Genomic DNA, 27,928 nt, shown 5'->3' on the forward strand with positions numbered 1-27,928 from the left:
TCTTTGTCATATCTGGCCACAGCTCTACACTACTTTGGTCTGCTCCCACAGCCGCGGATTAAGCTCGGCTACCCGAGACTAAGTTCTCTATTGAGGAATCATCTAAGTGTAATCCCTGTGTGAAGCCATCCCTGTATAGTACAGCATATTATTTCTTTCACAATGACTATTATACACACCAGACTGCACGCTCTGGAGATACATGCGGACATGTACAAGAATGGTTTTGCTGTGTATTGGCATTGGAGCCTGAGGGTTTCTTTAATTTGTTACCCAACAAAGATTGGGTCACTTGAGGCAGCTCATATGGGAACACATTAACTAAACCTAGCCATATTCTTCAGCAGTCATTTGTTTAACTTTCAGTAACACTCTTATTTAGCAGTCCAGAATCACTTTTACTGAGGCTTTTATTTTACGCGTTTTCTGTTTTAACGTCTGTTATCTATCGAATTTGTGTTAAAAACAATCATGACTGGATAACAGGGCCATAAAAATGCCCATAAAGACTATTCTGTTTTTCTTTTTTTTTTGTGACGAGTTGTTTACATTGCTGTGGAAGATTATTGCTTCACTTTTGAATAAAGAATCGCCTGTTTAAGATTACTATGTTACATCAGTAGAGTTAAGTTCGGATTTTAAAACAAAACTCAATGGCAACCTTTCATAGCAGCCAGACGCTTCATAACATCTGGTTGCTTCTACAGGTTTAAACATCGGTTTGAAAGGCTCTAGAGCAGGGGTGTCAAACTCCAGTCCTCAAGTTTTTAGATGTGCCACAGGTACAAAACACTGGAATGAAATGACTTAATTACCGCCTTCTTGTGTGGATATGTTCTCCAGAGCCTTGCTAATGACCTAATTATTCTATTCAGGTGTGGTGCAGCAGAGGCACATCTAAAAGTTGCAGGATAGCGGCTCTTGAGGACTGGAGTTTGACACCCCTGCTCTAGAGTGTTTACAGTTGTAATAGCTGTTCAGACCATAGCCATTTCTGGTAACTTTGCCTCTTAAAATGGTTATATTTATGTTCTGAAACAGATAAGTCTATATTGCTGTATGTAATGTTTGGGTTTATTGACGTGTAGCAAGAACAGTACCATATGCTCTATGTGACAGATTAGCAGACATCCTTGCTGACTTAAAAAAAAAAAAAATCACACACCTAATTTTAGTTCCTTGCTCTTTCATTATTTCCAAAGTCAGAAATATGATATCAGATTAACTAAATGTAGGTTTGTGACTGACTCATCCCTAATGTCTTCTATTCACAAAGAAACAGCGTGGGATGAGGGAACATAAGATCAAGCTGCTTGAATGGGTATAAGAAAGACCTTGGAAACCACCTGTGATACCACTAAGGTATCTGGGCTAAGTGGAATTTAATTTATATTTGATGAGTGGGAAGCTGCATCAAAGCTGCCTAATTCCCAATGCTCTATTCCCAAGGCTTTGGCAAGAGTCTAAATACAAAGGAGAGAGGCATCATTCAAGGTCCACGGCTTTGCTTTTATTGTCAGGAGGAATCAAGAGGATGATTCAGGTGACCTGTGTGTGGGCATGTTCTCGCTCCTACCTTGGCCTGTTCACATACATCTGTGAAAGATTTATTAACATTCCTGAACTTTTTTCTAAGATGAAAAACTACACTCACAAAAGAAATCAATTGGACTCGTGTTAGAACAAGGACGGAGTATGTTTTCTTGAAATAGGTTTGTAAAACATCAAATGTGTAATTTGTACTGTGAATAATATGTTTATGGTTGATTAGGTCACAGATTTATCTACCCGTAAAGAAAATACATTGAAGAGTATATCTTAATGCGTTTCTGATGTTAGTTGCATTCTTTAGAAAGTTGGAGCTATTTGAGCAACCCAGAGTTCAAGATTCAATATGGAATACTGTAGAATGTCAGATAACTTCCTGTTCACTGCTCTAGAAGTCCTAACCATACACTGGTACTAGAGTGACTTTTTTGAGCTTCATAGAATGTTATAATGTTATTTCCTCATCAGACACATACCTGGAGTGTTGCTGTGATTTATTCCTCCATGTCTGAGAAATCCTTGAATCTTACAGAGCAGCCACTCGGAGGTGTCCTAACTCCTGCTCATACAATGCACCATCTTACCCAAAGCTCCTCCTTGGAGCTGCAGTCTCCAGCAGAGCTGCCTCCCTGCAGAGCGCCCCTCACCGTGTCTTCCCCAATAAGCCCCATTAGACTAGTGGCAGCAGCAATTAGCAAACAACTGGTGGAAATGGGAATCTGCTGATTATCATTCAAACTACTTCTCAGTCCAACTCTCCTAAGAATGGTTGCAAATGGAATCATGGAGGAAAATTGTTGTTATGACATGCAGAAGGGAAAGTTCTGGAAAGGGTAGGAGCTTCTTAAAGGAAACAGAAGCCAATTTCAAGGCATCAGACTATGATGTGAAGTTAAATTTCTATTAAGCAATGTGTTTTTTATATGTACGTTGTATATTTTTAGAACAATTTAAAGGAACATAGTTAATTGATTGTGCTATGGCACTATGTGCCAGGAAAGTACATAATACTCTCCTTCAAAATAGCATGGGATGTACAGGATGATTTAGAGGATTCAACACAACATGATGTCCTGTTATTATAATATTATCATAATTTTATAACAGGGAAGTCTCTGTCATCCTCCTGAAGGAAGGGTGGTTTATGGTTTTTAGGACATTACAAAGGCTGGTGGATGGAACAGATCTACGTCAGCAGTAAGCAACTCCAGTCCTCTGGGGTCGGTGTCTTGCAACCTTTAGATTTTTTTTTTGATTGAATTACCTTCTCAGTGTGTAGTCAAATTCTCCAGAGACCTGCCAATGACCGGCTTATCTGACTCAGATGTGTTGAAGCGGAGAGACATCTAAAGGTTGCAGGACATTGGCCCTCTAGGACTTGAGTTGTCAGACCCTGGTCTATATCTAAGTGTGCTAATAAATCAAAATGTGTTCAGGAGATCAATTTTCTCAACTTAAGAAGCTTTAAAAAAAATTTAAGCCTCTGCACATAAATTTGGAAAACAAACAAAAAATCTAGACTGTCCTGTCTGTTTTATCATTTTAGGGCAGCTGGGCACAGGATGAACTTACACTTTCTGTGATGTAAGACTGGGGACTTTGACTAAAGTCTTCCAGGGCTGGTGTCCTGCATTGTTTAGATCTGTACCTGGTCCAGCACAGCTGAATCAGTGGTTGAATTATCTTCTCAGTTTGCAATGAAGTTCTCCAGTGTCCTGCTAATGACCCCATTATTTAACTCAGGTGTATTAAAGCCAAGACACATCTAAAAGCTGCAAGACACCAGCCCACAAGGCCTGAAGCTGAAGATTCCTGGTGTAAGGTCAAATTGAGTTTGTAGCTTTTCAAAATAAAACTTGAGTTCAGTCGCATTTATTAATTAAGAGAAAAAAGTGCTCATTCATATGAATTTATGAAATGTTCAGCAGCCTAAACATTTATAATTCAAACTCATTTGCTATTTGGCATATTGGAATGGTCTAGTTAAGTCAAAAACTATTTTTTTAAGTATTAATAAAGACAGTAAAAGATTTATTTGCAAACTAAGTGTTAATTCTCTTAGCGTGTTTGCTACTCCAAATTTGTTATACTGACATAGTACATGTATTTTGATCTCCAGAATAATATAATACTAGCTAGTTGGTTGTTTCAATATTTTGTTGATTATGTAAAAAGCCCAACTATTGACAAATGGAAAAGCAATAAACTCTTTGCTTAGCAAAATAGCAGGGTTCTACACTGAAGCTAGTCAAACTGTATCATCAAAATTAATATGATATTCTATTCTGATCTATATCTTAACTTTGCAATGTGTGTTTAAGTTACTGTATGTGCTCATGGAGGTATTTTGTCTGCTGGAGTGAGCTCACATATCATTTCTTTGATGGAGCAATTAACTGAAAAGCAAAATGAAGGGCAACCACTGATTTGTGTGTGTGTGTTTGATGCAAAGCAGGATACCCTCAGCCCACACGTTAGCTGTCACAGTTTCTACGTCTTAGTGACTCCTACACCGACAGAGAGTTGATGTTTGCCTGTCTGCCTGAGTGCATTTGTGAGTTATCTTGATCAGATTCCCAATTACACAGATGAGTGGCTCTTTAACGTTGGATTCCCCATACAGATAAACACTTATATATCACATCCACTCTCTTACAAAGTACAAACACAGACACACAAATGAGCCTCACAGGCCAGAGGCACCAGGCACTTCATTTCCCATTCCGCCCCCTCTGCTCCCTCGTATTCCTCTCTGGTCTCCCCAACACTCAATCCACAGTCACTATAGCAACCTCACAAAGAGCTACTAGCAGTCAAGCCGATCATGTCACTGCAACATCAGTCAGGGGACGGAGACGCACGCCTCCAAATCAACTGACTGCATACAGTGACTCCCTCCCTCTGTGCACGGAAACCAACAAAATAAAACATACCATACCTTTGCTCATGTTTCATCCTCGCTGTTGAAGTTTGAATGTGGGAGCTGAAAGAGAACAGAGAAGACATGTTTGGACAATTGAATACTCATCAAAAAATCATATTTATTGGTGTGTCCTCTTTCCTTCCTGTCCTACAAAAAATATTTGCTTCAAAACATGTAGTGATGATGAGGCAGACAGAGAACCAGATAGGGGGCCTATGAAGGTGCTATCTATTCAAAAGGGGCCATTCAAGTGTGCTCCTGTTAGGTACGTTACTCTGCTGCCACCTGTAGATTACACCCGGTACTTCCTCCATCCATCCATCCTTTATCTTATCCTTGCAGGGTGGTGGGGCACCCGGTACTCCACTTGCAGAAAGTCTTAAGAATGTGAACTTCTACAACAAAGGCTCAAATGTAACTTACTGAAGATAAAAAAGGAGGAGTAGATGAGTTGTGCACTAGACAAAGATTTGATGTTTAACATGCTGTTTGATTCCAAAATAATCCCCACGATACTATCTCTCTGCCTTCTGCGTACAGTAAAGAGAAGTACCACTGAAGCAATCAGCTCGCCTCAAAATCCTCAGCACATCATCCAAGAATACTTTCAAAGAGTTTGATGAAATCTCTGAATCTGCTTTCTTTTTTCTTTGTACTTCAGAGGCTTGATAGCAAAAATGAGTCAAACGCAAACTCAAATTCCAGCCAGCCTCTGAACGGAGAAAGTGGCACTCAGAGCAACACGCACCAGCTTTATGCAGCTTCTGCATCTTTAAACAAACTGGGAAAGAATGAGCGAATGCTTTATTTTTAGAGCAGTGACGCTATGCAAACTTGAACACTAACACGAGAAGAAGGCTCAGCGATGCGTTGGAGAACCGCATATTCAATAATGTATCAGAGGCAGCAGTTTTTAAAGACAGCTGGGGATCGCCGCTCTGTCTTGTCTTGTCTCTTTGCATGTCTTTTCCTGCCTACTGTCCACTGCGGATGGCAGCAGATTTGCCTCTCCTGGGGCCTGGTGATGTTTGGTTAAACTTTAATCCTGTCGACAGTGTCTTCACTCACTTTCTGTTCCCGAGAATCAAGTCTTCCTCTGTGTTCCCTTTCTTCAGTCAGTGTCTCAGAACAAACATGTCCTATATATCTTTGTTTTTGTATTTCTAGAGCTGACACAAGGTTAAGTATTGTTTTTTTGTGCATTTAAGCATAGCAAGGCAAGTTTTTTGTATAGCACATGATGAAAACAACAGACTGAAATTAGTGATGTTTCAGTTATTTTTAATCAAAGGCAACTGCAAATAAGTGGACTTTTATTTAAAGGAACTCTGTTTCTGCATCTTTGTGATTTTCTGGGAGTTTGTTTAAAAATAGAGGAACATAAAACCTGAATGCTGCTTCTCTATCTTTGGTTCTGATTTTAAGGATGCAGAGTAGACTTGAACCAGAAGACCCAAGTGGTTTGGAGGGTTGATACAACGATTACAGATCTTTCATACTACACTGGGGAGAAAACAATTAAATTGACTGATCACAAAATCAATTGGTCACTTTATACTCCCGGAGTTGGAAAAACATTTTATGAGGCCCTGGGCAGAATTTGATTTGGGGACCCACTTCCAGTTAAATCACCTCTGTTATAGGTATATTGGCCTTTACAACTTGGGATCAAATATAATTTAAATTTATTTCTTTATCTTTTTGTATGTGACCTTCATATCATGCCACTTTTAAATACTTATTAGTCATTTCTGCATAGTTTTTTTTAATACAGGCCCACTTGAGTAGAAGGAAAGAACAAGTTAATTATTTGGGCTTATATTTTTGTTTTTACAGATATTCACTTGCAGTAATAGTGTGCATTAAATGAAACTTCAGTATAGACACAAGCAGCAGAATTTACTTACTAACGATATTGACTCTTGACATAAATATCAAATTATAAAGATATTTCTTTAAATCATAAATACTTTAAATTTAAAATAAAAAGCATTGCATTCTTTGAATTTTGATATTCAGAGACCATTTAATACAAAATAAAATTGGGTTAATTCTTGATAAAAGTAACTCCAAATCCAACATTTTAAGAAGTTCATCTGAGCAGTATATTGCTCCTACTAGGTTACTGCCATTATAAAACTCATTTTAGAAGCTGCAAGCAGACCATCACTTATTACACGTTGATGCTCTGTAAATGGAAAAACTGTATAGTGCTGTTTCATGCAATTTGAAAATGTCTATGTTTTGTTTGTCCTGATATTTAAAGCTTCACTCTATATGATTGTTTTAATATATAAAGATACTGATAACATTAATATTGTTAGTAACTATGTAAAATTATTTCTCATGCAGTAGTTGAAAAAACAATTTGATCATCTTTACTATTTTTCTTTACAGTTTCAGTGTATATACTTTTATACTGAAAATTGCTATTCATGCTGATGAGTACTGTGTGCAAATCAGTAAGGAAACAAATCTGCTTTGGAGAGTGAAAGTTGAAGAATATGTTCAAGTTTCTGTTTTAGCAACACCATGATCAGTGCTTACCTTGCTTCAGTACACAGATTCACTGTGCTGCTTCATCCTTGAGGAATAAAAGAGCACGAAATCTCCCCAGAATTCTCCTGCAAGACACAAGAAGAAGTAGAGACAGAAAGAGGGGGTGGTGGGGGAGAGAAACGAGAAGAAAAGAAAAAAAAAGTGGGAAAGGGATTAGGAACAGTGCCTCAGTCTTTCAGAACTCAGAGCTTTTAAAGCCAAGTCTCACTTTCTAAAAGTTCCCTGTGTTTCTGACTGTGTGTGTGTGTGCGTGTATAAAACTGTGGGCGCGTTCATGTTTACAGCATTCAAGCCAAGGCTTTTTTTCCACAGCAAAGCCAGAGTTCAACGACTGAGTTGTTCCAAAAGCAGTCTGGGTCAAATGAACAGCCCTGGCTCAACTCCTACAGTGGGAGCTTTTAAGGCTTTTAGGGCCTTCCACAGCAGCAGTGTGCAAATCTTGCAGACTGCGAGGGGGAGAAGGGGCCGAATAAAAAGGGTAACAAAACAAAACAAGACAAGGTGTGAAAAGCATACTGCACTTGAGTACAGGAAGCACACACTGATGGGTGAGGAGAGTGGGTGGGGGGGTTGTATTAATACACAGGTGGGTGCTCGAGCACAGAGGTGTGTGAAATGTGAATACAAAAACACGCTGACATATACACACAACATCCAGACATCACTCTTCAGTGTTTTCCACTGTTTGGTCACTGCATTGACCCAAGACTCTTATTCAATATTCGTGGTACGGCAGAGTGCACTGAGTCATAGCAAAAAAAAAGCGAAATCACTTCAGATGTGGAGACGGTCTCAGAGGATTAGAAACAGGTCCAGTTATTCTTGTCATGACATCGTGGCAAAACTACACACTTGAAAGCAAATAAAACATGTAAAAATTAAACCTTTGAAGAATTTTTTCAAAGTTAGTAGCTACCATGTAAAAGTTTGACACATTTCACCCACAACACACATATAATTTTAAACTAGAACAAAAGGTGATGGTTCTTTTCACCACTGATTGGTCGGAATTTGCCTCCAGCTAACAGAGATATAACATGCCATAGCAAGCAGCTGCCACCAGTCTGTGCTGTTACACCACTCCTGCATTTGTGCCGCTGACCGACTTAACAAACCGGGCCAGTCAATGACGGCAGCATACACTAAAATGCAGGGATTTCATGATGAGTGATTTAACAGTGAATGATAACTAGGCCATGTGTCATTACTGTTGCTTTCTTTGACCCACAAACACCAGCCGTTTTCAGGTCGCAGCAGCAGTAGAAGCGTCTTACGTAATGTAATCGAAAAGCCGTTTGATGAGTCCATGCCTGTGCCTGGCTTTCATGATCTGTGAAAGATGTGATAGATTTCTCTGCTGCCCCAGCTTGTGCATACTATGTGCACTGTGGCAAATGCTTGTTGCACACAGTGTGTGAAAACTAGTTCACACTTTATTTTCAGTTGATGACACATTCGTCGCTGGATTCTTTCTCTAGTTGCATCATGTTTCTTCCCTAATAATACAAGAGCTGTAAAAATCTGCTTCTGAAAGAACTACAGTGCAATTTAGTTATCCTCTATATCTATCTGAGATTTTGACTTAACCATGTAGTCTTCCTCTGCCTTCCAAATTTATTCTCACCCCTTGAACTTTTACACATTTTGTCCAGTTAAAATCTCAGACTTTATTTACTGGGATTTTTATTAGATGGACCAACATAAAATTCTACATAACTGTGAAACATAAGACAAACGATCCAAATATGTTTAAGGCAACTATTGGGTATTTTTCTAGTAAAAATAAAAATAAGTGATTTTTATCTATTCAGCATTTTTTGTCTGGATTAAAATGTTCTCCTCTAGTTTTAAGCCATGATTTAATGTTACACAGCAATCTCTGATGAGCATTACTTGCCCAAAAACTTTCACCAATTCTTCTTTGCAAAATAGCAGATTGGATGCAGGGAGTCTGTAAACATCAAGACTCAACAGAAATTCAGTATTTGACTACGTCATTCTAACACATAAACATGCTTCTTAGGGGGGCACGTGAATACAATGGGTTTTATTTGGGGGCTTCAGGGAAGAAGGGATTGAGCACAAATGCATGCTGCAGTTATTTATTTATTTTTTTAAACTTGAAGCTCATATAAATTCTGTGCTACTTTTTGTTGGCATATCACAAACAATCCCACCAGAACACAATGACATTTGTGGTTGTAACAAGAAAAAATGCGAAAAGATTTAAGGGGTATATATATTTTTCCAATCTTGGTGACCTGTTTTGCTCACCTGTATCTGCCCAGTAGAAGTAATTAAAGACCCAACAGATTTGTGTCTGAAAGAAAGTGTGAAAACTCGAAAGCTAACGCAGATTTAATAGAAGATCCTGTATGTTTATGCAGAAATGGTGTGAGCAGATATACTGTAAATTCCTCCCTGATTTTTGTGTAATAAAGTGGCACCCACTATGAAGCCCTTTTTTTCCCTACTTTGAAACTCTCAGAGAAGTCCCATGGGAACCCTTCACAGCAGCCTTTGAAGGCTTTTTATGTTAAATGGCTGAACTGACTGTTCTGCGAGAGTCAATTAGAAGGAAATTCATATCCGTGTGTTGTGTCTGGACATCCTCTTGCAGGTTTCAGCTGGTGGCGGATGTGATTCAGGGCAAAGCTGCAGATTATTTAGGTCAGCGAAGTGCTTTCTCGTACCATTTTCACACCATGAGGCAAACTATTTCTGCACTGAATTGCACGCCGATGGCCCAGATAATTTGTGATGTCTAACCCCTAACCACGGCAGCCCAGTGGAACGAGGTTTACTTTGGTTTGGCTTCACTCAGCATGTGTGAAACACTCTTCTTAGGGCTTCTGTCAACTGAACTCAACATCAAGGCAAGTGGGTGAGCAGGGCAGCAGAATGGGCTGCAGACATACATCTTTAAGCCCAGTTAAAGTGGAATAGCACACTAAGGGCCATCCATAACACTGACATGATGGCCCACAAATATAATCTCCTCACACAAATTTCCTCGAGCAGCACCATCTCTTCTTACACCGTCACTTAAGTGTGAAGTGTCTGACGATCATATGCTCACCCGCAGTGTAATTTTCTAGAGAAAACATTTCAACAGCTAAAATAAGTTTGTAAACATGTTTACTCTTCGGAAATCTATTTGCAGCCTCTGATCCAACTTTTTTCCAGATTTTTAGGGAAGTTATTTTGCGGGTCAAGCCAGCAGCAGGGGATCACAACAGCACAACACTGTTCTGAATAAACAACTCGTACTTGTTTACAACTTGTGGGAGTTACGCATGCCTAATATCTAGATAGCAACACAAAGTAATAGGGATGATTAAGCATTTTAGGGGGATACATGATAGATACACAAAATGGCTGCAATATAAAACTGAGCTCAGAGATGTGAACTTTTGCCCCCACACTTAAGACTGGAAGGGTCCCTGATGGAATAAGACTTATTCAACTAGTGTATCCCTTTCCACAACTATACTTATAAAGTAATTATACAAAAATCCATCAAAAATCACAAAAGAAACAAACATTAACATAAGTCTGTTCTCACTTTAATCTTATTGTGAAGTAAAATTATAGACAGGATAATGAAGATACTTTTAGAATATAAAGAAATCTCAGAATATTGAGACTGCATGATCTGGTTTTAGTACAAGAGCATCTTCCTCTGGGCTTTGATATGACCTCTCCTTAAAAATAAAGAGAGTGAATACATCCTCCACCCCCTCCACCAATATGCTGTAAGACAGTACAATGTTATCTTGAAGGCCTATTTGGATTGCAATAATTATTTTCCAAGTTTCATAAGCTGGCACTGTTTGTCCATGCAATAATCAGTGAGTTGGATGGAGACCCAATTTTGTGGATACCTACACCTGATACATATTAGCCAACATGCTAAAGGTCACAGAGGGTTCACAGATGAGAACCAGAGGATGGAGAAGATGGGACTCTTAAAAAGGATGAAATGCAGATTTATGGCAACTGATCTCTTCATCACAATATTTACCAATAATATCAATATTGAATGTTTTCCTAATAGTGTGCAGTTGTGATATCTAACATGAAAAAGTATACATTGAATCCTGATCTTTCATGTTACAAACACAAATTTCAAAGTGTTCTCTGGGGGCTTCCTAAGTGACAAACAAATAGTGGTGCGTAATTGTGAAGTTGAATTCAGGGCAGACCCAGAAGAAAAACTGAATTTTCAAAAGAGTTGAGACTGGTGCAGAGGTTGACCCCCGACCCCGACCCCGACCCCGACCCCCACAGGACAACGACTTCAAACATGCAGTCAGATATACAAAGCATACTCACATTTTAGAATGGCCTACTCAAAGTCCAAAACAAAATCCAGTTTATAACTTGAAAATGAATTTCAAATATTTTGCAAAAAAGACGGTGAACATTCTTGATGTGCAAAACTGAATACTTATGTTTGCATTTGGAACATAGAAAAATACCTTAGAATTATATCAATATAATTATTGGAAACATTTTTTAAGTTAAAAATATAGAGCATAGCTTTCCCTTTCTGAAATTAAGCCAGCATAAACTATTTTCACTGAGTGCAATCTTATAAAATGAGCATCCAGGATAAGTTGTCACAGTTCTGAGTTTGGTTAGTCTCAGCTAATTTCTGAAGTTTTAGGCTGACTCAACAATACGTTCAAGTTATGTAGAGGCCAAACTACTTTTCATATGAACACCTTATCTGTTAAATGTGTTTGGGGAAGCAGTCATCCAATGCTGTATAATCAATTTGGACTTGATCAGATACAACTAGGACTGATGAGTGCCATTCCTTTCACTTAAAATGGGACTCTCATTGTAATCCACACCAGTCATGATTAATGTATACCCTAGTTTGACTTATTTCTGCTAGTTCAAAGCTCATTGTAACACAAGGTATCATTTATTTTTCAGTTTTTATTTTACGATCTTTTGGCACTAATATAACCTTTATTGACTGGTTTCTAGACAGGAAATGGGCTGAGAGCAAAGGGAGATAGACATGTAGCAAAGGTCTCAAGATTGGGAATTGAGCAGAGGACAGCCGAATTGAGGACGATATAGCCTCTGTACATGAGGCGGCCGCTCTACCGCTACACACTTGTTATTTCTGAGAAAGTTATTTCCTCAGAAATAACTTACAACCTTACAGAGACAGCACATTTGGGAAGACAGAGATGCTACTAAATGTCTGGGAGACCTTGAAGATGCAAGATAATAAGCTTGTGTTATTGTTAGTGTTAGTTAGTGCTAGTGTTAGTGTTATTGTTAAACACTGGAACCCCTGAACACTCTAATTGAGTAAATAATGTTTACTCAATCAAAATTATATTATTGCTTTATTTTCTTTTTGACAAAGCATTTTCGTCACAAGCCGGGAGCTGCTTAGATACAAACCATCATGCACTCCAATAAAGATTCTGGGGTGGAGGAACTTTTATCAGGGAGAATTTTTGTTCTCCACACCATCATTACTTAAAATTACAACATTAATCTGTGTAGCTGGTTACTCAATGCAAACAACTTAAAACTGGCCTTGAACTCTTAAACTGCTATTTTTCAAACTTCTTACATCAACTAACTCTACTGCTGTGCTAACGCTAGCTTGTACATGAGTTGTCACGCCAGGTGCAAATTAATTTTCAGCTTGAATCATTTCTATTTCTTTCTCCATAAAAATGTTTTGCAAGAACTAACACATTTTATTTAAAGAACTTCATGTTTAAAATATGATGTTCTTTTCTGTTTCTTGTGTAAAGTTGCTCTGTCTTTCTGGCACTAAAATGGAGAATTCCCGACATTTCTTCACATCTGGTTTCTAGACAGATGTCTAGATGGCTACACAACCATAAGTTTAGGGTCGTGTAGCTGAGCAATTTTCTTTTTGTTTGGCAATCAATGTTGTCCCTTTAGTATTTTGTTTAAGTCACAATTTTTAACAGCATTCACACATCTCGGATAAGTTTACTTTCTGCTAAATAAAATAAATATAAAAAACTATAATTTACCAATGCAACATTTGCCTTAGTAGTATTATTATTTAAATAATTATTTCAGCGAGGGGATTATAAAGGCAGATAGCTTTCTTGGCCTCTTCATTTAGCATAAATCCAGATTAGTTGGAGGCTGACTCTAATGGCTACTTTAAGAGAAGCATGGACCAAAGTAGACATCAACCATCTTTGAAAAAAATGCCAGTCTCAAAAACATCACAGAGATTTATGAAAACACATATTTTCATAAGTCTTTAGACTTCAGCCACGCTGGCATTTGTTGGTTATGTACATAGATGTCTTTTAGCTATCGAGACAAGACACCACCGATCTTCTTCTGTACGCCAAATACTGAAAACAGAGCATGTAAACCTTTTTCTGAACAGAAAAGTAAAACAGTCTAAAAATCAGCTAAATAGAATTCACCTAGAATTGCTTTATTGTAGCTTTTTTCCATTGCTTTACTTTTATATTACTGTTACTTCCATCTTATTTGCTTTTTTATTTGCTGTGTCGTATTGGCTCACCACCTCCAAACTTCACTTCTTGTGTACATAATTCTCAACCTCTCTGTAAATAACCACTGAAGACAAATGTGAATGATTTATGAAGGTTCATGGAATAAACCAAACCAGTCAAACCAGCTAATCTGGATTTACACCTAATGGAGAAATGTCTGCCATACGTTGGATTTTAGCTGGATATAATCTGATCACAGTTTCACTTCAATATTCCTTTACGAAGTTACATAAATATTTACTTTAGTAATAAAAGGGGAACAATTATTATTTCATTTTGTTGCATCTTTTATTAAATGCTTTAACAATGGATGAGACCAACTGATTAGATCATTTCTAGGATTAGAATGTTAACACTGCCCTGTAAAAATAGCAAAGAACTGGAGTAATGTCTGATCATTCTGCATGCAGCATCAGATCACAGTTTCTGAGAAGCATCTCAGATTATTGGAATAGCTTATTTCTTTCATAGCCTCTGATTTTAGCCTTTATGTAAAAAGTGAACATGTGGACAGTCTTTTGAACTTCTAGCAAATAAAAACCCATTGAAAATTGGAGTCGACAAGAAGGGTGTTTGCATAAATGCCAATTAGAGCGAGAGCCAAAAAAATTCTGCAGCCACAGCAGAGTCCATCTGACGCCTGTGAAAACAGCTAAATTATCTCAACCAAAACTACATTTGAGATAGAATTTCAGAATACCAAACTATTTCCTGCAAGGACTATACAGTTTAGGGTTTACACCCACTATTGAAAATTCCCCTTTACAGTCTGTAATAACCACTCTGCGGGTCAACTAATTGCTCAGAAATGAATGACAAGTTTAGAAAGTAGCTGATCTGATGATGACTCAAATGGAGACCTGCCCAGCCTGAATAGATCCACAGCTAATTAGACCTGTTCCAAAAGGTCACCTAACTAACAGCAGCAGGTGGAAAAGAGCAGCAATATAATAATTATAATCTTCTCGACACTAATAGTCCATCTGATGGAGCTGGAATAGAGGCTAATAAATGGGGGGGGGAAAAAGAACAAAAATACTTTGCAGGCTGACATTTATTTTCATCCCCCAACACACAAACCAGAGACCAATGACAATTTCAAAGTCACACTTGATTAGATTTTTTACAGAAACTGAGGGTTTTGCAAATAGCTGGTGAAGACAGTGAAGTGTGCAAGCACCACACGGCACATGATGTGTCACTCTTGAATTAAGAGCTTGCTGTGCTGCCCTTTGAAAAATGTATTAATGCAGGCTTAAGTGCAATCCCATGTTTCAGTGGTTGTAACAGCAAAATCAGCCCATCTTCACACATCTGTGGGTTTGGAAGGCCGACAGGAAACAAATAGAAAATCTGAATTCACACATCTGTGAAGGAGATGCTTTCTGGTGCTGCTCTGGATTCATCTGAATAGTGTTTTTGTTTAAAATTTCACATACTTGAACCTAAATAGCCAATGGAGGCTGCACAACAATGAAAAAGGGTAAAATGATCCCAGTTGCATTTATATGAAACCCTCTCTTCAATTAATCACGCAAAAAATAATAAAACTCGTTTAATTCATTCATTGTTCATTTATTCAGTGGATAAAAGATATTTATCCGTTTATAAACAACAAATTCTCTTGTTGTTTGTTCTATAAAATCACTTGAGCCAATTTCTCCATAACAATTCCCCATCGATGTCCCTTTTTATCATTCACACACTGCTTTTTAAGTGTGTATACATTTTAATGTGATCTAATGTAATTTAATTGAATCTAATCGTTGAGTAATTCCCTTTAGAGGGTGAAATAAATACAAACTCACGCAGAGGCCAAGTTTCTCCAGATATTTTTCAAAATGGGAAAGACAAGAGAACATGTAATTATTAAGGCAATGTTTTACAAGTCAGGAAATGATATACAAAACAGTTATCCTTACATATTTATAATGAAAGCAATAAAACACATAGTTTAAAATGAACCAAGGTAAACAAGATGGGCATTTAATGGTCATCAAACTTCAATACCAATAATCCAAGTCTTTTTACAAGGAGCTAAAAAAATCTCATGAGACCATGTGATTTTAACATACTGCTGTATTTCTCATCAAGAGAAGCCTGTCTTGCAAGTGATATCCAGTTAATGTCAAGACCCGACAACAGCTAGTATATATGACATGAAGCTTAGAAGTGAGTGTTTTATGTGATTAGGTAAATGATTAGGACTGAACTGGATAATTCCTCACAGGATAGAGATTTTTTAAAACACATTTTTGATGTAATGTATGAAACCTTTGTGATCAACAAAAGTGGATTCTTTGTATCAAGAAAATATTGCTAATATTGTCTGTCTTTACACTTAATTAAAGGGATGTCAATAATTATAACACATTAAATCTATTAAAAGTTTATACTTATTCAAAAAAATTACATTTACTACCCAAAGCAGTTCAAATCTGTGTTCACCGCCCTGCCCAAGTTAAATGGGGACCAATTGGAGAACAGCTACAACAGAAGGGTTTACATGGCAACAAATTATGTGCAGTGAAATGACAAAGCTTACATCATGAAGAGGTGCCATGTCTTAGTGAAACAAGTTAAGTTCTGCTTAACACCACAGTGACAAGAAAAAGCAATGACGCCTGCTCTCCTGAGAAGAAGCTGCTATTGTGTGCTTGGAGCGGGCCTGCAGACATGGAAATATGGTGACAATTGTGAAGTATCACTTCATAGGTGCAACAAATTACTCAGTGATGTCCTACTTTTAAAGACATATTGGACTCTGCTGTGCTGGGGGCCAAGAGAGCGACTGACTGAGGAGATGAAGCAAGTGGAATAGAAGTGTCTTCAACACAGAGGTGAGGTGAAAAATACAAAAGGATGAGAGAGTACGAAGAGGAAAGAGAGGCAGATGTGGAGAATTATGGGATGTGAATGAGGGCAGATGAGATGTAAGAGGAAAGAAGAACTTCTAAAGAAGAGAAACTTTAGCTTTATTCCAATTAATCATTAATAAACAGAACATCTAATCTCCTTTCATCGTTAACATAAAATTCTCTGAATGATTACATTCCACTGCTTACACTGCAAACACAAAGCCTGGAGGTTTTCTCATTAGGAAACGGAAACATTTTGAATAAGTAACACCTGACATTTTTCTTTTAGAGGTAACTGAGACAGAGCTTTAATATAGACTGAATAAATAAAGAAAGGTGGTAGAAAGTCACCACTGTGGAAACAGAAGAGAGACCAAGATGACCTGACACCTGCTTATTTCTTGCTTTTGACGAGGTCACAAATGTTAGGCTGATATTGGATTCCCACGAGCGCTGAATGGGAATGCTGGGGAAGAGCAAGAACGGCCGCACAAAGACTGCAACAGGCGTCCTAATGAAGTCCCTCAGTCCCACCGCTAAAGTGACCCACTTCTCTTTTCTCTTCTCTCTCTCTTTCTTCCCCCCTCTAACTAAAACAGATGCCCTAAATTCTCAATGGGGGGGGTAGGGGGGATATGCATAAATTTAATTAAAATGAGTAAAAGCAACAGCATAGATGCTGAAATCCACCCGTTTCCAGACCGAACCATTAGTTTTCAGGCTGGCTTGGAACGCTGTGATTGCAAAGTCTGATGGGGTCAATCTTCATTCCAGGGAGAAAATGTCACAATGAAAATGCTAAATTACAATAACACCAATGAACTTTCACTTTAAAGGACAAGACTGGATTAAAAAGATGTTTTAACTCTGCGTGCGTATTAATGTGCAGTTTTCTCCTGGTTTAAAATTTCCTTCAGGGTTTTTTATAGGCTTTTCCAAGATTTATTAAAAAATTTAGATGTTCATAAAGCAAAATCATATATAATATTTAAAAGGTAAACCTATTGTGCATTTAGTTGAAGTATATTATTAATAGGTGGTTGAGTATTTTTGTATTTTTGAATTAAATAACTTATTTAATAGAGTTAAATAACTCAGTGTCTTGGAAAACTAAAATATCATATAAGATCAATAAAGAAAACCATTATTATTTATTTAACATGACTGTATTTAAATTTACGGTATTAAAATGTAAAAAAAATTGTACGAATGTTATCAAAGCAGCATGAAAATATTCATTCATACTGCCAATCTGAATAGAGATAGGTTTGAGTGTCCTAGAGGTGAATGCATTTTGGTACAAAATGTGTGCACTGACCAGTGATTAAAAGTCAGTGTCCTTGTGAATATATTGGTTGAAGCTGATAAGAGTGTCATTCTCCACAGTGTAACAAGTCCTTCACAATCACGAATTGAAAAGCCACAAAGAAATGAAGAAATCATCACTGCAAAAGCAATTTAAAAAGTCAAATTACATTTTGCAAATTAATTTATAAAAGATACATTTTGATACTGATGGTACTAAACCTGGAGTATTTTGTTATAATGACCATTTGTACAATTTGAGGGACAAAAGAAGAAGCGTGCCAACGTGGGAACATCATGCAATCTGAAGAACATGAGGGCGGCAGCGCGATGCTGCAGAGGGTCTAAGGCAACAGCTCTTCCAAGGCTCTTGTTGTGGATATAAAATACACAACTTGTGGCAGTTTGCGCTTGATTTTTTTAATTAACTGAATGCATCCTTGACAACAAGTAATGAATAACATTACAGATTATGTGGTGATTAATTACAATAAGTCACTACCAAAATGGTAATTACTTTTTGATAAGTACAAGAAATTAGGTTCACTTTCAACCACCTTGCCTAAAGCTATTATTCACTCCCAGCCTCAATGACAAATACCTTTGTATGTTGATACATTGGTTTCTAAAGGTTTTTCTACAATTTCACACTTTGCTGGTAAGCTGTGAGATTTTTCCTCCTCTGATGGAATTCTCTCTTTTCACATCAGGAAGGACGAGCAGATTACTCCTGTCACAGCTCCTGTAGATGCACGACTGTGCATGTGTGTGTGCACACACGTGTGTTTGTTTCTGCTCGGTATCTGCTGTCATCCTGCTGGTGAAAAACGAGGTGCATATAAGTCATCCAGTGAGAGGCAGTCACTAATAGGATAGAGGCTGCTCCCTCTCCGATACCGAAGAACTGACAGACACACAACTTGTGCACACATAGGCTGTCAGAAACACATGCACATAAAACACATACTTGCACACACACCTACAGGAGTGAGCTATGGCCTTATTACCTACCTTTCTTTTTTTCTAGCTCGGGTCCTCCCATAAAACCACAACGTTGTTCCTATGCTGTAACTTCTTTTACACTCCATCCATCCATCGCTGTTTTACACACTACCAATTAAATCTGTTAGAATTTAGCATTTTAATAATAATAATTAAAACATGTTCACTGGCCAACATTCACTTTAGTAAATAAGTTAAATTCCAACAAAGTTTTAAAACCCTCTTTCTCAGCTAAATTAATAAAATTCTAAGCATTAAGATCACTATGATGGGTTTGTCATCTCTATTTGTCAAGAGGGTAACTTTAGCAGTGGGACCGAGAGACTCAAAAATAATTGATTTGGGATTAAAAATACAAAATAGCAAAACACTATAATTACTATCACACTATCACACACTTGTTAAAAAGTATTAAACTTTTTAACAAGTGTGTAATTATTCTAAAAATCAATAGTAAATTGATATATCATATAAAGTTTTTAAATTGCAAGCTCAAATAACCCTTACGTTTATACGAGTGAACGTCTGAATCACTGATGTATATGACAGAATAAAGATGAGAGTAGATGGCTAGAAGAATTATAAACAATGATGGGGTTCACAAAGATGTGATGGGTTTAGTGAACTTTATGCTGGACAAGCCTATTCCTCAAGCCAGACTTTTTTTTTTCCCTGAGAAATACAACTCAGACGGAGGCAAAGTATCACGTTCGAAGAGTTCACTCTGGTATGTCGGGTGAGAATACGGCTGAAACAAGTGATGACAAGGGCACCACTTCAAAACTTAATCTGCTATGATACTCTCTTAATTCATGTTAGAAATTATAATTGTTTTTAGTACATCTTCAGCACTTGTAAACATCCATCCATTCATTAACTAACATGCTTATCTTTGTGCAAAAAGGGCTTGTCCTCATCTCCAGCGGTCAAAGAATAAAAGGCAGGGTCACTCATAACATCTCAACCCACTTACAATAGTAAGTAATTTCAATCATGCACATAATTTATTGTTTTCTGCTGGATAATGCACACTGTCTATTTCATACCAAAGTCAACCAGAGCTACAACTGTTTAGCTTAGCACAGTGAGTATATACAACGACTGACTGTTTTGATAGGATTTGTGATAAAAAATTGCCAATAATGTTGTTAGAATTTAATCAGTATTTAATACTACAATTACACCTTTCTAATTAAAATCTAAATCTTTTTATTGGCTAAAATTTTATCTTCTCACAAATTTCTTTTTTAAAGTGTATTCCACCTTGCAATTTTATCACACTTCTTTTCTCCTCCTACTTCACTCCTTTCTTCCTCACCTCTCATTATATTATCTTCTCCCTCGTTTGACACAATGTTCTCTCCCCACCTCCTTGAAGCAGCTGACACATCCAACCCGAACATTACAAAAACATCTCTCACATCTCTTTTCCCCAACTGCACCTATTGCGCTTGCTCTGATCTCGTATATCCCCCCTACCGTTCTTCCTACTTTCTGTCCCAATCCACTCTAACCTAACCCATCGCTCTCCTTTCTCTCCATATGCCTCGAAACTTTCATCATACCACACTCTTGCTTGATCTATTAATCTCTATTCTCACATACTCTCCCCCCTTCTCCCTTGGCTCCTTTCCTTTTACCCTCCCTCATTCTTTCTCACCCCATTTTCTCCACCTCTCCCAACACTTGGCACCTGCTGGTGACGTTGTCTAGACTGGCAAGGAAACGAGGATGGTGAAAGGGAGGAGGCGGATGGGAGACAACACAAATAACCAGGCACAGAAACATGGGGGAATAAAAAGACATGCACTCTGATAAAGAGAGATCCTTCATACAAAAGATAAAGTGACACGGAGAAGTGAGTAGGACACCACAAGAGCTGCAGTTTTAAGAGGGTTCATGATATGAAAACAGAGCTGACAATGTTTAGATGAAAAAAACCTTCATTTTGTTTCTTCTTGAGTTGTCACTATTCTGTTTTTTTTTTAGCTCTAAATTGCTGGCCTTCTTCCACAGAAAACAGCAGTAATCATTTTCTAAGGATCCCAGCTTCACATTCGCAAAATACCTCCCTCCACAAATCTGTTTTTCATTTCTCCACAAGATCCAACAAACCTACCCTCGTCACAAACTGGATCAAAGCCATGGGCCATGATCTGAAGGGACTCTCTCAAGTTCTTCCTAACATAAACGAAATTAGCACAATCGGCGCTGTCATGTTGTGAATAATGACGGCAGTAGAAGAGAAAGGACAGCAGAAGAGAGGAGAAACAAATGCTTCAACTGTGTGATGAGGGAAGCGAGGACGAGCAGATGCTAGATTACATCTTTATGTGGCACTTACACACACAGGTTTGCTTGACGCCGCGTGTCTGTGTGCGTGTTTGACAGGAGGAGGTGTCCTGTCTGTCTGTAGCAGGATGTGATAATTAACCTTTCTCCTGCTGAGCGATGCTATTAAAGCCAGACTGTAAGCGGTTTTTATAAAGAACACGTCACATTACACAGTTTAAGTTGTTTTGAGGTGCTCTACAGTGAAAAAGCAATTGTTGGCCCTGTTCACGCAGGCAGCAGTTTTCTGATTCGTGTTAGTCATTTCATTTATTGGATGTAGTGCCTTGCAAAAGTATTTACACGTTTTTAAGTGTCTGGATCTTTTGTACCATTCTAACCAAAACGTCCTTTTGTGCATTTTAGGGATTTTATGTGGGCCGATACAAAGTAATGCATAATTGTGAAATGGAAGAATAAGGATACATGGTTTGTAATGTTTTTTTATGCAGTGAAAGATTAAGCTACAGCTTTAATGCTGCAATATACAGTACAGACCAAAAGTTTGGACACACCTTTTAATTCAATGAGTTTCCTTTATTTTCATGACTATTGACATTGTAGATTCACACTGAAGGCATCAAAACTATGAATAACACATGTGGAAATATGCACTAAACAAAAAAGTGTAACACAACTGAAAATACCCCTTATATTCTAGTTTCTTCAAAGTAGCAACCTTTTGCTGTGATTACTGCTTTGCACACACTCTGCATTTTCTTGATGAGCTTCAAGAGGTAGTCACCTGAAATGGTTTTCACTTCATAGGTGTGCCCTGTCAGGTTAATAAGTGGGATTTCTTGCCTTATAAATAGTCATAAAAACCCATTGAATTAGAAGGTGTGTCCAAACTTTTGGTCTGTACTGTATATAACTTTCATAAAGAATATATTTGCTTCATATTAAAACTGTCACCATGTTGTGACAGTATAGTTTGAGAGAGATAATCGGTGTAAAGATCAATCTCCTCCACCTCCTCCCTGTGCTGCTATTGTTATCTGAAGAAATGCACTGCTCCTGACCAAAACAACCAATCAGATCCAGGAGACGGGCCTTAGTGTTGTCAATCAAACTCGCATTCTCTGCTAAATTTGCTAATGGTAGAGAAACAACTTACCTGTTATAAGAACAGTGTTTATCTGCCTTCATCAGCGCCATTTTAACTAGACTGAACCCTAACCGTCTAATCCATTATTCAAGCATCGGTCAACATATGATCTGGTAATGAATGCATCTTTTTTCTGTGCCTTTTACCAACCATCATAAGTGAATAAAGCCACAAGATTGACTAGCAGCTACAGTTTCATCTGAGATGACCAGGTTGCTTACTTGTGAAAGCACCACTTACCATAAAGGGAAGTAATCACTTGTCCACCTAATCCATTCAAAACTAAACTTTTGCAATTTACTAGAATTTTGATCATTAAAACTGCGAGAATGTAACCTTGGAAGAGTCATATCACTGGAAAATAACAGTGCCTGACCAAAAAAAGTGTTTCAACCTGGACTTTACCAAGCAAACAGGTTAAGACTCCCATTGGATAATTGCTACAAAAGTGATTATTTTTCAGTTGGCAACAAGTTATTAAATTGCATTACATCTATTAAGTCCTTTTAAGAAGGGTCAAATTTGGTACCAGGCAACGGAAACACCAACATACAATCTAAAAACTCCTATAAATGGGTTATGAACTGTCCATGGAGTTACTCAAATCTGAAGGAAAAGTGGGGAACTATCTTCTTCAAGGAAGAAATGTGGCTGGAAAATAGTAATGCACCCATCATGCCTAGTATCTACTGTACAAGCCTGTGGGAATAGTGTTATGACTTGGGGTTGCTGTAGATGGGTACAGGTTCAGCAATATTGTGAGCCCAAAATTGAAATCCAAAGACTGTCTGAATAAACTGAATGACGAGGTTATTCCATTCCATCAATGAATATATTTCTTCCCTGATGCAATGGTCATATATTCAAAGATAGCAATGCCAGCATTCATTAGACCCAAGCTGTGAGAGAGTGGTACAGGGATCGTCAGACATTATTTTTTCACATGGATTGGTGACCACAGAGTCCAGACATTAACTACATTGAGAATCTAAGGGATGTGCTGGAGAAGGCATGGCACTGTGATCAAACTCTCTGATCAATAAAAGATCTTGGTGAAAACTTAATGCAACACTGGATACATCTTGAGATAAATAATGTCGCAGCAAATCAACGAATCAAAGCAAAAGGCTGTGCATCAAAGTACGAGTTTCTCCATCAAGTCTGCCTCTATTCTTTTATTTGCAGAACAAACAAAGATGGCCACTAGACAAAAATCTATGAAAATGCTCCCAGTTGCTATACTTGATGGGTGATATTACACTTACTAAATACACGTCCATGTATTTAGTGTAAACTGATTTGTGAACATGGTGCAGTACTGAAAGAAACATTGGAATCACAAGAGTTGCAAAGAGTAGAGAAGATTGGTCTTTTTCATGAAATTTAAGCATTCATTGGTGAATGAATTCAGTGGAACAAAATCACAATGCTGATCCAGACCATGTAATACTGAAGAAACCTTTAACCTACTGAGTTTTCAGAACCCAAAGACAATCCTTTGGGTATATTTATCAACATCAGGGACAGAAATTCCTGATTGTTACATAATGAATTACTGTTTTATTAAGTATTTAAGATGCAGCTGCATACTACTTCGCTTGAATAATTACAAAAGTATGTCAATGTTTTTGTTTGTTTGTTTCTGTCCACCAGCATTGTTTAAGTAGAACAGTGACTCGGTAGGTGTGAGAGAAATTGTGACAATGTTAAAAAAAGATATCTTGAATTATGACAACTTTGATGAGAAAGGTCAGTCAGATGTACATAGATTAAGCTGAACAAGCAACTTGAAGCTGATAACAGAAGCACACACAACACACTGTTTAAGTGTGCTGTGTGTTGTGCCCCTTCTACATCAGTCTTCGAAAGGTTTGGTGACCTTATATGTTTCCTGCTCTAAAGAAAAATATCATCTTCTCAATCTGATTATTAAGATATCTTAAAGCTCTTGTCAGAACAGCTACAACATTTCAGCAGAGAACTGGTTTAAAAATGGTCTGAAAGCAGAGCTGGATTCTGCCGAGCAGTGCACCTGGATAAAACTGCTGTTGTAGGCAGATTCCAGGCATCTTTTTTATCTGTGGCTCTAACTCTGAATTTTTCACATAAAGGCAACTAATAATTTCAGTCAAAATAGTAAGGGTACTACATAATATTACTATAACAAGGAGATGCTAAGGCACTAACAAAAAAGTTGCTCCAACTTTGCAACACAACACAGACACTGGCATACTGTAGTAAATTGTGATGATGAAAATACTAGATGTAAGATCACATTTTTGGTTCCATTCCAGAAAAGAGAAGATCACACCTACAGTCAAAGATGGTGGTGGTGGTGTGATGGTTTGGGGATGCTTTGCTACATCAGGATGACTTGCCATAATTGATGGAATGTCCAGTTCTGTTTTCTAGCAGAATGTCCTTGATGAGAATGTCTGGCATTTGGATTGTGACTTTAAGTTTACATGTTCTTTTGTTATGAATCAAGACAATAATTATGAAATTCACCAACAAGTCCACATAGCTAAAAGAAAATAAGTCTAAGTGGAGGGTTTGGAGAAGCATATGGTTGAAGGTGTGGCCTGACCCTTAGCAAATTGTTCATACTAAGAAAGAGCAAGAAAAATTGGCTGAAAATCTTCCACATTTTTTTGACAAATGGCAAAATCTAATCTTAGGTGTGTGAAGACATTACTTTTTCATACAAAGTCAGGTTGGTTTGGATAGATGGACTGGAAACTTAACATTCTTATGTTGATTTCTGCATTAGCCTATGAAGTCTTTCTTACTTAATTATATTCTTTTTTTGAATGTGTCAAAATCTCCCCCCATCAACTAATTGAAACCATAGCAACTGTATAAAATAAAATCAATGTAAAAAGATGTTACATCACACATAAATAAGGCTAATTGCAAAGCAATGTGTCCTGATCAAGGGACTGCTGACAACAGACCTGTGGTGAGGTCTGGACAATGTCACAAAAGAACGCCGACTGTTAGTTAAATACCTGAACAATTCAGTAACACCTAACACTTAGTATGTTAGAACTAAACATTTCGCCTCCTCAAAATCCTGTACATTTCTGTCTGGACTTATGTAACATTAGAATGAGCATTTAGAAAAAGTTATTCTTTGATTAAAAATGTTTTTTCCTAATATGTTATCGAATCAATGCTGAATTACCCAATGATGTAAACAAATGTTTGTTTCATTGTTTGCCCTGTGTGTCCGTGCTGCTCTGACTGTTGAATAATCAAGGATGCAATGCACCTCTTGAAAATTAAAAATTGTGATTTAAGTTTGAATAACTATTAAGTAAAAGGCAATATTGAAAGGTTGGCCTACTTGAAGCAACACTGCTCTTTTTCATTTTGCTTTTTTTATTTGCTCTACAAATATGTTACTTTTGAGCCTACATGGAAGTAGATAGAGGGACACTTACAAGCAGTTGTGCTTAAATCACAACAATCTCTTCATATTTTAAAGCTGCACAACATTTTGAGTTTACTTTTTGACCAGTCAACTCCTGCGATATAATAGTGATCACATACTCACTATTCAAGCATGGTTTTAGAGAACTGATGATCTGGACTTTGAAGCGACAAGATCAGTAGAATGTGAAACAAAAAAAGGTTTGCAGCGTTTCAACTTTGCATTTTCTGTCTCAAAAGGGAAAGCTAGTCTGATAATGTCAAAAAGAAATAGAGATTTGCAAGATTATTTAACTAGCTCTAATTAGCTTTTCGGAAGCTGTTTATTTTCAGTGCTGCATATGAATGTCTTAGAAAAACATGCCACACAATCTTTTTTTCATCAATTTATATCCAGCTGCAGCGATATTTGTAAGTCATCAGGCAGAACTAATGAATGTTGATGTCTGACATTGTAGCTTATTTAAAAGAGCTTGATGATGGTAAATAAACATCATTCTGTCAAATAACTGACATAAAATCAAACAAAATACCTAATTTGACGAGAACCAAGTCTCACTACAAAGGTCGTTATTGTCACCAAAAGATATGCGATGAGTATATATCACATATAGTCCTAAAGTTGAATAGATCTGCAAAGGTGTATATTATGTTATGCATACATAAATATCTGGGTGTCACATTACTACAAAAAACACTCTTAATACTGGTGGCTGTTTAGGGTTTCATTCAGTGCCTTGCGAAAGTCTTCATACTTTTTAGATTTTGTCAAATTACAACCTAAAATCTCAAAGTATTTTAATTGGAGTTTATATAACAATCTAGAGTTTATACAATAGAAAACCACTAAGAATTACGTAGTAAAGCCAACCTGAATTAGTCCCAAAGTGGGGATGCTTTGCTATATCTCAATCAGCTTTTTTCAGCTAGAAAATTAAATTGTTGCTCTTTTCTATTTAGCAAAATGGCTCAAGCTAGGTCACAATGAAAACTGTTGAGAAAAGTTTTCAACTCTTGTCAGAGATATTCAGTCGAATTTAGTTCTGGATTGATTGGGATCAATTATTTTGTTGATTTCTTTAAAACAATCAATTATGTTCTATTATGTTCTTTGTGTTCTACTATGGCATAACGATGGTGCCATCATAGAATAGCAAAGTAATATATAAAATGAAAACAATGCTGAGTAAACAAACCTAGGTATCTTTTTCTAACAAACATGGACACCGATAGAGAGAGAGAACAAAACCTAAAGTGAGGGCCAAAAAAGCAGATGGGCCAGCAGTACAATAGCATATGACTTTGTACCCTGAGCATCTCCAGTAGTGGCATGCTGGCCAAACCTTAGCCACTAATGAGACTCTAGACACAGTCCTTACTGAGTCCACTTCAAACACTTAACCACACACACCTACATACACACCCCCACAAGAAAATGGACAAAAGCGTTGGATGTAGGCATGTTTTCTCAGATATACATATGCACAAATGGCTTTAGATAACATTGGATAACAAATCTAAAACTGAATAAGAGGCACAACAATAAGACATCTGTGTTTTGATTAAATCCTTTGTAGCTTCTTTAGTGAAGTGATGTCCTCTGCTTATCTCCATAGATCTAGAAAAACAATTCATTTGAATTTAAATAAATGAACTGTTTATTTATACAGTACATATTTAACAGTTTTTGAGCACATATACATATTACACACACGTACACTCCCCCACACACACATATACAGCTTCATACTTTATATATATATATATATATATAAAATAAAGAAGTAAGCAAGGAAGTGCATATTTGTTATATTCTTTTAGAAGATTGTTTGTATATTTTTTAATATGGCATTAAAACAAGGTTTCTTTGATCAAAATATCAACTAGTTGGTTTGGTCACTATCAATTATCAGTCAAAACAATTCTGCCTGGTGACGGCAAAAATTAATTTCTGGTAGGTTTATTTTTATTTATGCAAAAAACAAAAAGTAAGGGACATCACAGAAAACTGTGAATTAAACCTCTTCTGCATCCTTTAATAACAAAAGATTTCTTCTATTTTAAATAATTAGGTAAATAATTTTTTTTTTTGCTTACCGTAGGGACCCTCAGGACCTTCTCTCAATAACTTTAAGGCCCTGATGGTTCGCCAGTGCATTATTAAAAATATGGCAACTTCCAAAAATTGTCTCAACAAAAAATATGAAGTTCCGCAATGTATAAGAACATGTATGACATAAGTGCATTAGTAGTTTAGTGATGAAAAGATTAAGCTTTAAGGGGAGCTCTACATACATTGTTTTCTGAACGATTAAAGTAA

At 37.2% G+C, this 27,928-nt stretch overlaps 1 protein-coding gene across 20 annotated transcripts in view; it reads right to left on the bottom strand.

Moving 5' to 3' along the window:
• The window catches only part of ptprdb (protein tyrosine phosphatase receptor type Db), a 249,115-nt gene that overhangs the window by 123,717 nt on the left and 97,470 nt on the right, over window positions 1-27,928 (bottom strand). For all 20 annotated transcript variants that reach the window (XM_032563278.1, XM_032563279.1, XM_032563295.1 and 17 more), the window contains 2 exons: window positions 7,019-7,095; window positions 4,487-4,531 (listed from right to left, as the gene is read on the bottom strand). The gene's annotated coding sequence lies outside the window, so the exon portion shown is untranslated. The remainder of the gene's footprint in view (window positions 1-4,486; window positions 4,532-7,018; window positions 7,096-27,928) is intronic.

This window comes from Xiphophorus hellerii, chromosome 5, assembly GCF_003331165.1.
Source record: "Xiphophorus hellerii strain 12219 chromosome 5, Xiphophorus_hellerii-4.1, whole genome shotgun sequence".
In the NCBI taxonomy this organism is placed as follows: domain Eukaryota; kingdom Metazoa; phylum Chordata; class Actinopteri; order Cyprinodontiformes; family Poeciliidae; genus Xiphophorus; species Xiphophorus hellerii.